Here is an 11,858-nt window from a genome sequence, read left to right as displayed (position 1 = left end):
TGGGTGAGAAGTACCATGTTCTCAAGACCTGCCCTCTTCAGTATGTTTCTGGAAACATGTGACCAGTGGGAAGCACTGTGGGGAGGACACTGGTTTACAGTCATGGTATCTTGAACTTGGGATGTTTTGGATGCATCCCTCATCTCACTCTATGACAAGTACCACTGGGTAGTGAAGGATAGGCCCCCTTCCCCTAGCTCCTCTCTCACTGGCCTGATTTTTTCTTCCATACTTTGCTTTTCAGTTTTGTTGCCCTGGGAAGAAGGCCTAACATCTTCCCTGAGTTATAAGGGCCAATCCAGTGGGGTACAGACAGCAGCTTAATAGAGTGGAAAGACCACAGACTTGGGACCTGGGGTTGACTCCCGGCTCCATTTTCCAGATGTTTGGTCATGGGCAAACTACTCCATCCCTTTAAACCTGTTTCCCATTGGTAAAACGTGGACTGCCTCACAGAATTATTTGCGAGGACTCATGACAGACTATCTGGTACGTAGTAGAAACAGGGTGTGTTTCTTTCTCCTTCCTTTTTTCCTCTGAACTTCAGGGTCTTCCTCCCTCCTCCCTTTCTTAGAAGCAGCTACTGTGGGTCCTGGAGCCAGAACAGCAAGATTTAAATCATGGCACTGTCACTTACTGGCTCTTGTGACCTTGGGCCAGTTAACTTGTGTGTGCCTTGGTTTTCTCAACTGTAAAATGGGACTAATGATACCTACCTCATAGGGTTGTAAAGATTAAGTAAGTTAATGTATGTAAAAGTACTTGGAACTCTGCCTGTCCACTCAACAAAATCTTAACAATTATTGTTATTAGAATATGGCAGAGCATATGAGGTGGTAAACAGGAGATGAGGACAAGGAGCCAGGATCCTCCCCTGCTCTGGGGACTGTATGACCACGTGGAGGAGACAGGAGCTCCCAGGAGACTTCAGAGTAATTGCTAATTGCTGTGGAGGAGGTTTAGTCCCCAATCAGAAGGAAGAGGGCATAATACAGTAGGAAGAAGGGTAGGAAAAAAGGAGAGCTAGGCCTCGGGTGGCTCTGGGAAGGTAGTAGAAGCCAGGGTTTGTTCTAGTGCTGATTTAAAACCACAGCAAAACATAGGGATGGTTTCTGTAGACAAGAGAAAAAGAAGACGGGAAAGACTTTAAAGGATCCTGCCCTCCTTACGGGCACTGGTTTGGGTGGTCGGGCACGCCAGCCAGGTGGCCTCCCCTCCCCGCCCCGGGTCCTGCGAGGCGGTCGCTCGTCGCGGCTCCTCTGGGGTCCCGCAGACACCACGGGCCGGCGGGCGGGGGCTGACGGACTACATCTCCCAGCATGCGCCGCGGCAGGCGGGCCGCTGCACCTGCTCAGTGGGGCCGCCCCGGGCGCCTGGGTATTGATTATTCCATTGTGTGGGACGCCTCTGCTCCAGCCAGTGAATGAGGCGGAGGAGTGAGGGCGAGGAGGTGGAGGAGGTAGAGGAGGAGGAGGAGGAGGGCAAGGAGGAGGAGGAGGAGGCAGGGAGCGAGCGAGTGCTCAGGGTGAATCAATGGAAACCCCCTCACGAAGCCGGGAAAACACTTCAGCCGCAGCCAAATAGCATTGATTATTTTCCTTCACTTCCCTCACCGCCGTGAATTTATTTATTTATTTTTTCCATCTCCGTCCCCGACGCCCCGGAGCGAGCGCTGGAGGGAGGGAGGAGGAGGGGAAAAAAAAAGGAATCAACACATCGGAGAAGTCCCTTCCAAGAGCCGCCCCCTCCCCTCCCTGCCTCGCGCTGCTCGGCGGCCGCGGTTCGACTCCCGTCCCTGCTTCCAGCTGAGGTGTAAGTGCATCGATTTCCGATGCTACTGGGTTGGTTTTTTTTTCTCCTCTCCCTCTCTCTTCTTTCCTTCTTTGCTCTTTGGAAGCTCAAAACGCAGGGGAGAGGAGGCGCTCGAGACTACCGCTGGAGGGGACTGAGAGGGAAGGGAAGGGACTGGGGGAGGGGGCACGGACAGACGGACCGACCGAGAGCCCAGGAAGGAGGGGCAGGGGTGTGGGAGGAAGAGGGCGTGCGGGCGGGGATGGAGGGAAGAGAGATGCAGGGGTGGAGGGAAACACGGGAAAGGCATCGTGGCTGGACCAGGAGCCAGCCGGACAAGCCGAGGGTAATGAAAGCCTAGACGGACCGCGCCGAGCTGTGCGGGGAGCGGGTGTCCCGGAGGGAAGGGGAGGCCGGGTGAGTGCGGGGGCTCGGAGCTGTCAGGCTGAAGGGGCCTGGGTCTCGGCGGCCCCCCCGCCGGCAGCGGGATGGGAAGGAACCGCGGAAGGCGGACTGATAGATGGGATAGCGTGCTGGAGAGGGGGCGTGGGGTGGGGGATGGGGGTGAGGAGGACATGGATACACTCAATCTTCGTTTTTGCCTGAAGTTGAGCTTTTTATTATTATTATTATTTTATTTTATTTATTTTATTTTTTTTTGGAAGGGTGCGAGTAGGTGAGGGAAGGCCGCAGCCCCATTCAAGGTGAAGCATGTCCGTCCGGGCCCCCCAACACTCCATCTGCTCTCCCTGACCCTCTGGTTAGCGCTATCATTTTTGAGCACTGTTTCTCCCTGCCTATTGGTTTTCCCATTCTTCACCCATCCATCTCCGGGTCTGTGTGTCACTGTCTCTGTGTAACCCTTCCCATCCGAGTGATCCTCTCCCTGTATGTCCCTGTCACTATGTGTCACCTCTTGGCTGCCTGACTGATCTACCCGTCTAGGACTCCATGCCCTCTTCCCCAGAGTGCATATAAGTATTTCAGGCCTTTTCAGGCTACTTTGGAGTTTGGAGTCATGACTGGGGTAGTCACTGGTCTGGGGCCAGGAATAGTAGGGAGAGGGAGCAGATGTGTCTCCCTCAAGGACTCTGGTGCTCTTTTACCACCGCCAGGACAGCCTCCTCTTCCACCACCACCAGGGAAGCTTTGGAACTTCTTTGCATTGTTGACTGTCCCTTTGCCATGTGCCTGTCTCCCCCATCAGAACCTCACCTTCTGGTCTCCTCTGTCATCTGCCTCTCCAGGAGCTTCCCACCACAAACCTCTTCCTTGCTGACTTAATTTTCCTCCCTTCCCTCACTTTACCATTGTACCTTTTCTCATTTCCCCATTTTCTTTCACCTCTTTTTTCCCCACCCCCCTCTCCTGTGATCTTCCCTGCTTGCTGATTCTCCATCTTTGTTCCCATAATCTGCCCTCTTCCTACCTGTTCTCTTTGGTCAACCCAAGTTCCTTTTCTCCTTTATCCTCTTACACAACATTTTAACCCCAGCAGCAGAAGGTGCCAGAGAGCAAGGAGCTGGGGGTGTATGATTTGTGAAGGCACATAAACAAGCCAAGAAATCAATTTAGTGGGCTTCCAGGGGCATATAACCTCTTCATCAGGGAGCATCATTATGTCAGTTAACTGTCAACTTTGATTTTGTAAGGGACATTCTCTAGGACTCTGAGCTCCACCCTGCCTGGTCTCCCCTCATCCTTTGGTTTATTTTAGATTTCAGTGGCTTTTTCTTCACTTTCCAGTTCATCTTCCTGGGCCCTTCCTTTCCCTAGGCTGCTATTTTCATATTTGGATTCAGCACGAATCTTTACTAGGCAGTTTTGTTTAGTGTGATAGAAGCTGTATTGTGCAAGGGACCAGGCTTGTACAGCCTAAAGAATGGTAAAGGTGGATAAAGGAGTTTACTCTGGTTTTAAGCCCATCATTGTTTTTCTAGACATTAAGAAGCTTGAAAGGGTAAAAGCAGAAGGTAGCTATGGGCAGAAGATAGATTTCTGAGGTGAGCAGAATTACAGAAAGGAAGGGAGGCTGGGTGCAACAAGCATACAGGGCAGAGAAATGCATGACACAAGGAATGTGAAAAGGAAGGGAAGAAAATCTATATAGAATGGAGGGCGGGGGAGGAACCGAGGGGTGATTAATGAAAAATTGGGAGAATGAAGTAAAACACGAGTCAATAGCTATACAGAGGGAAAGAGGGAGAGAAATGCTAGAAGATTCTTAAAGGAGGTCAACAGAAAAAGCATTATGAAATGAAGAGAAAAGAGTATGGTACAAAGAAGGTAATTTGATGGCAAAAGGAGGAGTGCTGGAGCAGATCAGAGCAGCACCGAGCATGGTAGGGAGAAAGACGAGAGGATGAGATATCAAAGGAAACAAATGCCTCTGGTGTGAGAAGAACACAGCATGACGGATGCAAAGACAGAGCTGCAGGAGGGGCGATTTGGAAAAAAGGCATAACAGAAATACCACCAGGCGAGGCCCCAAAAGAGAGAGACGCCAAGCAAGAGGGAGAGAGAGCATAGAGGCATGGAGTGAAGAGACGGGGAGAGAACCTCACAAGCATTGGTCTAATCACTCACTACACCACCAGAGGCCTTTGCACTTCATTCCCAAGCCAGGAGAACATGAGCAAAGAGATGAAAAAGAAGTAGAATTCCCATTTACTTTAGCTGGCAGGAACTTGAATCTTCCTAACCCCCTGAGAACCAAAGACCTCAAGCCTCTGATGTCATAAATTGCTGCTGTTGCCTTGGCAACCTGAGAGGGTTCCTCCCTCCATGATGTCAGACAGCTGGTGTTACCCTGAGACCCATACAGGAACAACTTGCTGCTTTGCGGGGAGCTGTATCTCACGTATGGGGCATAGGTCTAAGTCAAACCTGTAGGATTCTTGGCTCTGGTAGCTAGACCTGGCTTCCCTGGGACTCTTCTGAACTCAAATGAGGTCCTGTCTATGAGTTCACTAGAGCCTGACTGGGTAAGAGGAACAGACCTCAGGGGACAGAGGCATCAAGGATGGGGTGATAGGACTGAAAGGCAAGCAAGGAAGGGGAGAATGGGAAATGGCAGTTAAAGAATATGGCAGGAGAACAGCTTTGTGAAAGGGAGGAAAATTACTGAAGAAATAAGGTGAATCTGGCTCTGGGTTTAGGAATGGAGGCTGAGGCGGGAAATGCAGAAGAGAGGGGATCAGAGCTATATGTGAATGTAATGCAGGGATAGAGAAAAGAGAAGGTTCTGAAATGCCAGAGGACACAGTGGCATTTGGCTGCAGAGAAAGGGAAGAAAAGGGACTAAGCTGTCTCTCCAGCTAAGCTGGGTAAGAGACCCAAGGCTAATCATGATGGCTAGCCTGTCTGATTTACAGTTGTTTCGCAGCACCTAGCCTGGTGTCTGTCACACAGATGCTTAATAAATATCTATTGATCAAATGTTGACTTAAAAGGAAAAGAGTTGCCAACCTTTTTCTCCTCTCACTCCCCAGGCCTAAGTCTGCATAAATGGACAAGTTGGGAAATCAGAAACTAGAGGAAAGGGTTGGAGGGGAGTTAACCCAGTGACAGTGTGAGATCTGAGGCAGGGAGAGGAGAGATTCTGAGTTGGGGGCACACTTGGAGGCAGCCGGTCTGCCTCAAGGAGCAGATCTGGGATACTCTTTGAAGAGAAAATGCGAGGAAAACATGACTGAACAGTCCTAGGAGCCCAAGGGGGAAGCTGCAGAGGAAGGTAGAGAAAGGAGGCAGTTTCCAGAAAAGACTGAGAGTTGTTTCCAAAGAGAGTTGGCAGGGTTGAATTGGAAGTAGCATCCCTACCCCATTCTTGATCATGAAACCACAAGTGAATTGGTTATACCCATATATACACTGGTCACAAATAAAAGAGTTCATAAATTAATACAAGGCCCATCCTAAATACCCCATCCCAACCCAGGTGATTACAAGGAAATCAGGATTTTATCTACTGGGCCAAAAGGCTGAGGGAGCCAGGGTACTGTTGCCCAGACCTTGAGGTAAGGGGTCTTGTCTTGTGAGGGATGGCCTTGTTGTCTGACTGCCCATTGTTGAATGATCCCAGAGGTATCTAGGAGAAGAGGGGGAGGCCAGAGGTGCAGAGCTCACCACAACTGTGAGTGAAATCTGCAGAAAGAGACAGGTCTTAATACACAGATGCCATAAAGGAGAGAGATGCACCAAATCAGGGACCATATAGTCAGACCTGTAGTGTAGAGCCAAAAAGACCCTGAATGGATTGAGAAATCTGGGAAAGAAGACCTGGAAGAAAGAGCTGGGAGCCCTGGGGGAGAGTCTGGCTATAATGAGAAAGGCCAGGGCAGCTGGAGAAGGTTCTAGTGGGAGGGGGCCTGAAGGGAGGACGGTGGCAGCTATATGCACTGTCAGCCGCTGCCATGGACTTGGGCAGCTCATATTTTGCAGCAGGCGACAGGCTGTCGACACGGCGGTCCTTTACCTCACCGTTAGAAACTCATTTCATTGATTTTTCCATCTTTCTTCTTTGGCTTCTCATACTAAGCTCAGTTATCCCACCACCCACTTTCCCAGAGCCCCTTGCTTCTCTGGGGAAAGGCCCAGGGAACTGCCCACCGCCTCCTCCCTCACAGGCTGGTGAGACAGGGGTGAAGGATTTCAAGATACCTTCTAGGACTCTAGAAGATTATCAGTAGATAATCCCCATTGGCTTTCAGTGTCCCTCTCATGTAGAAACTGGTCCAGAGACTAGGGCCTCTGGTTGTTCAGGGTGCCTAGTTAATTGGTGACAGGGCTGAGACTCACCTGCTCTACTGTCACCAAGCTGTGCCACTGGCGTGTGGGCTGCATATACCTGCAGGAAGACGTCTTTTTCTAATTCTTACTGTCACAGCTCAGCACCCCTCAAAAATTGTTTTCAAAGTCTGCTTTTGACTGCTTATACTTGCCTGGAGGGTGTCAAACGAGAGAACAGAAGCCCTTCTCTGTTTGGGCAGTCATATGGGATTACATTAAAGCTAAGTTTCCAGCCTTGGGATTCATAGTGTGGAGGTGGTACCAGGGCCGTCCACTGGAACTATGCACGGGGGGGGGGGGGGGGGCAGGGGGAAGGGTCTGTGCAATTAGGAGGATATAATTGGCATGGGGTGTGCAAGAGCTCTCAGCAGGGAGAAGAGGGTGTGTTTGTAGTGTCTGTTCCTGTCTAGAATGTTGTATGCAAAGTCAGTGGGGCAGGATGAGTGTGAGCCAGAAAATTTTATTTCATGTGTGGACATTTCCCTAGCGCCTTCTCCAGTCACAGCTGACTACCCTCAGCCTCTCCCTTTGGGGCTGGGATTGGGCTAAAGGTCAAGAGTCAATTGCCAGTCATTTGACTTCTCAGTGAAGGGGGGCAGCGGGTAGAATGGGAGTGTTAGATTGTGTTCCCCAAGGAACTGGGGGTGGGAGTGGGTGTAAATATTTCCATCCTTAAATTTTTCAATCCTTGTTTTATCAGTGACCCCCTTCCTCCAGTCTCAAGCCCAAGGCCCTCTGCCTCTGGTTCTGTCCTTTTTCTCTGGGCTTGGTGGGGCTATTTCTCTGGGTCCCAGTGTGCCTTGGGTCTTGGGTGGCTGAGTCTAGATTCTGCAACTTCCCTTGTCTCGCTGGCCTGACGCCTCCATCACAATTGTTACCCTTTCTACCCAGCCATCTCCCGTGTTCTGTATCACTGGTCTGCTTGACGCTTGAGCCACAAACACCTTTCTGCCTCCAGTCTCCAGCTTCCTCAATCTATGTGGTTTCTAAAACCTAAACATAAATCCTGGTGCTTTAGGGAAAGGAGCACACGAGATTAGGAAGAGGTAAGGTCAGGAAGGGAAAAAAAGAGGTTCAGTATAGATTGGGCAGGGAGGAGTAGGGAGAAGAGGAGACAGACTGAGTATGACAGAGACAGAGGGAGTCAAAGGTGAAAAACAAGCGAACAAACATGTGACTTAGGGATGGGAGAGCACCCAGAGAAAGGGCCACAAATTAAATGAAAACGGAAGGAGGGCTGTAGGCTGTGAGGACTAAGAAAGAAATTGGAGAGGAAACAGGGAGTCTGACCCCCTGCAGGGAAAGGGAAGACAGCTGAGAAGGAGGGAGGAAGGGTGGTTGTGAGAGAGGCTTAAGGCAAAAAAGCCAGGCTGTGGTCTCAGCCTCCCTGTCAGTCCTGAGTTCAAGCCGTGCTGGCTTTGACCCTTGTGGGAGGAACTGAAGTGGCAAATTAACGACGATAATGAAGTCACTGCTCCTTGTTTGTCTTTGCTGGTTTCTCCTTGAGATTTGTCCTTTGGCCAGACAGGGCAATGCGTGGGGGAGGGGCAGGACCGCTGCAGTGACGGGGAGGGGGCGGTGCAGAAAAGAGGAGAGAGAAATGGAGATGTGGAGGACAAATCAACATGAGGAAAGAGGAGAGTGCAGGATGAAGGGAAGAGGAACCCAGGAGTGGAGGAGGGGAGAGAGAAGGCAGACGTGAAAAGACAAGGGAAGAGGATAGAGAAGCAGAAAGCCGGTTAGGGAAAAGAACAATGAAAACAGGAGAAGGAAACCCGAGAGGAGCAGAAAAAAGGGGGACGAAAGAGAAGTAAAACAGGGAAATGGCAAGCCAGAGGGAAAGAACGTGGCCAAGGATGAAAAAGCTGCAGCTGTCGGGCCAGTGGGCGGGGCCTCATCTCCATCTCTAATGGCTGTGAAATGAGGTTAGCTCCATTAGAGGCGGTGAGAGTGTAACAAGATCACACTCATTAGGGCTGGGCCATCCCAGTAATTACCACCACCCCAAACACACCCGCGCCAGCCAGGCCACTGAGCACATACAGGCACGCAGCAACGCACCCACACGGGACACCCTGCTGCTGAACAGTTAGCCCAGGGCCCACACAGGTGTAACTGGAGGGCCTTAGGGAAACCCAGCCAGACGCCCAAGAATGAGCACTGTCACTAACCCAAAAGAGGCTCTGGGATAAGGCTACCCCGAGGCCCTCAGCCACAGAAACACACAATCAAAAAGCAATAAACAGAGACATGCACCCCAATCAGGAAATAAAGGCACGTGGAGGAGTAATTATCCTTTTCATTTATTGATCACTTACAAAGTGCCAATCTTAATAACAATCATCTCAATTGACCTAACTTCATGAGATAATATTCCCCATTCAATAGATGAAGAAACTGACGCTTAGAGAATTAAGTGACCCATCTGAGGACATTTACATATTAGGGAATTGAACTGGAATTTGACTCCAGGTCTGTCTGACTCTAAAGGCTGTGTTTCAAAATAATACTTACTGCTTATCTGATAATGTTCATATGCTAATAAGGATACCTTTGTGTTGACTTTCAGCTTTAGGAGACATTATCACAAATGGGCACACACATCATCATCAAATAACCCTACCTGTGTGTACTTGTCCTCTCTCCCTCTCTGTACCTCCCCCCACACACACAGAAGGGATGGCCAAGACCACTGCATAGACTGTAATGTGAATGGCGCCCCCTGGAGTTGCACAAAGCTTGGATCCTGTTCTCGCCCATTTTATACTAAGAAACTAACTGGGAGAGGCCCATCTAGCACCTTCAAGCTCCAGGAGGAGCTTGACAGCACATGTGCTCAAGGTGACACCATAAGGGCAGAGTAGCCCACTCAAACTCAAAAGAACTCACTCAAAATGCAAACCAGCCAGAGTTCAGAATCTTACAAATTAACCCAAGAACAGAGGTATTGGGATCAGGCTACCTGACTCCCAATCATGACTCTACTTCTTTCTAAATGGAAGACCTTAAAAATTATTTAGCCCCTGTTAGTCCATTTGCACATATGTAAATGGGAATGAATAGCTGTATCTGTCTCATCAGATTGGGGATCTGGGTGGGGGGTTGGGTGATGTGATGCTTCCAACAGCATGTCCGCCACATGGTAAGAATTCAAAAGATGGTAGCTATTATTATTATTAATACAATAATTATTAGTTGTGCTGATGTTGTAATAATATTTAAATGGAGTCATCATATCACATGGATTCCTGTAGAATCAAAGAACTGAAAGATTTATTTATATACAGTCACTGATAATAGTATCCTTCAAACAATTATAGAATTGCACATGATTTCTTCAAGTTCAGGGAGATCAAAGGTCTCTTCTACAGAGGTCCCCCCAAGTCAGGATCAGATATGATCCTGAATCTGAATTCAAGGACACAACTCCCTGTCCCCTCACTCCCAAGTGCTCATATAAAAGAAGGGTTCAGAGCTGGTTTTGTGTGTTTGTCTAAAACTGAGATATGTGAGCACAAGAGCACCTCTATCACATGTCTCCAGTGTACCTACAATAAACTTTTATTCATGATCACACAGATCCGTGCAACAGAACAGCTCCACGCTGTTGTCCTAACTCGGTCTTCAAGGAGGCTGCATGGGCAGAGAGGCTTCTCACCAGGACACCCACCCCACCAGCAGTAGACACCCTGCAGCACATGCCACAAATCCATGCAAATGTGGACGTATGTTCAATACACTGGTTGTGGTTTTAGTCCACAGCTTTCCTTCTACCCACCTCCTCCCTACCCACCCCCTTCTTCTCCTGTCTCCTTTTCTCCTTACACAGTTCCCTCACACCCACCTGAAACATCTTGCAAGGTGTAACACACAGCCTGCTTGCTTCATCCCTCTCACCAGGGACAGGCCACCTGCCCAGTCTGGTGCCAGAGCTGGGAGGCCTTGATGAGATTAAATATTTACTAATGCACATCAAGATCCAGCTTCTTTACCCTCTCCTTGCTCCACTACCACTACATCCTTTCTTCCTCCCTCCTCTTTGCCTTGGCTATCTCTCTCTTTGCCCTCTTTGACACTCCTTTTCCTCCCCCCATCTCCATAAATACTCTTAACCTGCCATACTCACTTTCTCCCTCTCTTTTGGGCAAAACTTACACAAAGTAAGTATTCCCTCAACATTTGCAGGACAGAGAGGTAGAATAAAAATAGAGTGATAGGATTACTGTTTTTTGCTTTCTTTTTAAGTATAGGAGGTGATATTTAGAGACAGAAAACAATAGTTTTAGAGGCAGGGAGAGGACATAATAGTTTTGATTCAGGTGTTGGCTGCTTCTGCACTCAGTCTGAGTGTGAGCCTGGGCAGTGTCCAGCCTCTGCTCTGGGATAGTGGGGCTTTCTCAAAAGACCAAATGAGACATGAACTTCCTGCTAGGTAGACTAAATTTAAATCGTGTCTGCTTAAGAGTCTGCCCTCGATTGAAAAGAGCAGAAATTAGAGGATGAGTTCAGCCAAGGAAGGGACAAGGCAGAAGGAGTTGCCAGCCTGTGCACTCTATTGGAGGAAACAGCCAAGAAAGAAGGAAAAGAACCTCAGTGAATACCCAGTATATGCACTTTGTTACATGTTATCTCACCTGTTGTCATCTTCCCCACATCCCAGTCAGAAAGGTATTATTATTCCCATTTTTGCAGATAGGAAACTGAGGCTCAGTAAGTAGTTTACCAAGGTTATGCAGTTAGTGCGTGGAGCCAGGCTTGAGCCTGGGTCTGCATGAATCCAAAAGTCATGTTCTTCTACCACTAAAAAAAAAAAAAAAAAAAAAAAAAAAACCTCATCAGGTTAGACTTTGTTTGCTGTTTATACCAAACAATCCCCCTTGTCCCTTGTGCAGGAGCACACACACTCCATCTTCCCTGTTTCTCTTCCCCTTTTCTCCATGGCAGCCGCCTCTTGAAAGCAACAGGTTGAGACAAAAAGGGGAGAAAGGCAAAGGCAAAGTGAGTAGGAAGGAAGGCAATGGCTTAGGCAAGAATTTCAAAGCAAGCAAAGAGAAGAATCGAGCCTAAAATTTGGCTCAGAGTAAGGGAAAGGGAAAAGATGGGACAATTAGAAAAGTGAAAGGCAAAAATGTTTAGAAGTCTGTCATGTGGAAATCTTTGTATGCAAATTTTCAGCAAATGGGATTATCCCCTTCGGCAGCCTTTGCTGTGACAGGGGGTTTGGAGAAAAGGAGAGGGGGGTTGTTTTATGGAGGGGAGGCAGGGAGGAGAAAGCCAAT

The 11,858-nt window shown here is 48.9% G+C and overlaps 1 protein-coding gene and 1 long non-coding RNA gene across 2 annotated transcripts in view; one reads left to right on the top strand and one right to left on the bottom strand.

Moving 5' to 3' along the window:
- The first annotated feature begins 1,470 nt into the window (after positions 1-1,470).
- Positions 1,471-11,858, top strand: part of ZFHX2 (zinc finger homeobox 2) — a 28,907-nt gene continuing 18,519 nt past the window's right edge. The window contains exon 1 of the mRNA XM_037834576.1: positions 1,471-1,812. The gene's annotated coding sequence lies outside the window, so the exon portion shown is untranslated. The remainder of the gene's footprint in view (positions 1,813-11,858) is intronic.
- The window catches only part of LOC119532322, a 28,585-nt gene continuing 25,592 nt past the window's right edge, over positions 8,866-11,858 (bottom strand). Inside the window, exon 4 of the long non-coding RNA XR_005216516.1 lies at positions 8,866-11,379. This is a non-coding gene — a long non-coding RNA (uncharacterized LOC119532322). The remainder of the gene's footprint in view (positions 11,380-11,858) is intronic.

This window comes from Choloepus didactylus, chromosome 4 (assembly GCF_015220235.1).
Source record: "Choloepus didactylus isolate mChoDid1 chromosome 4, mChoDid1.pri, whole genome shotgun sequence".
Lineage (NCBI taxonomy): Eukaryota > Metazoa > Chordata > Mammalia > Pilosa > Megalonychidae > Choloepus > Choloepus didactylus.
This window is presented reverse-complemented; position numbering and strand designations above follow the sequence as displayed.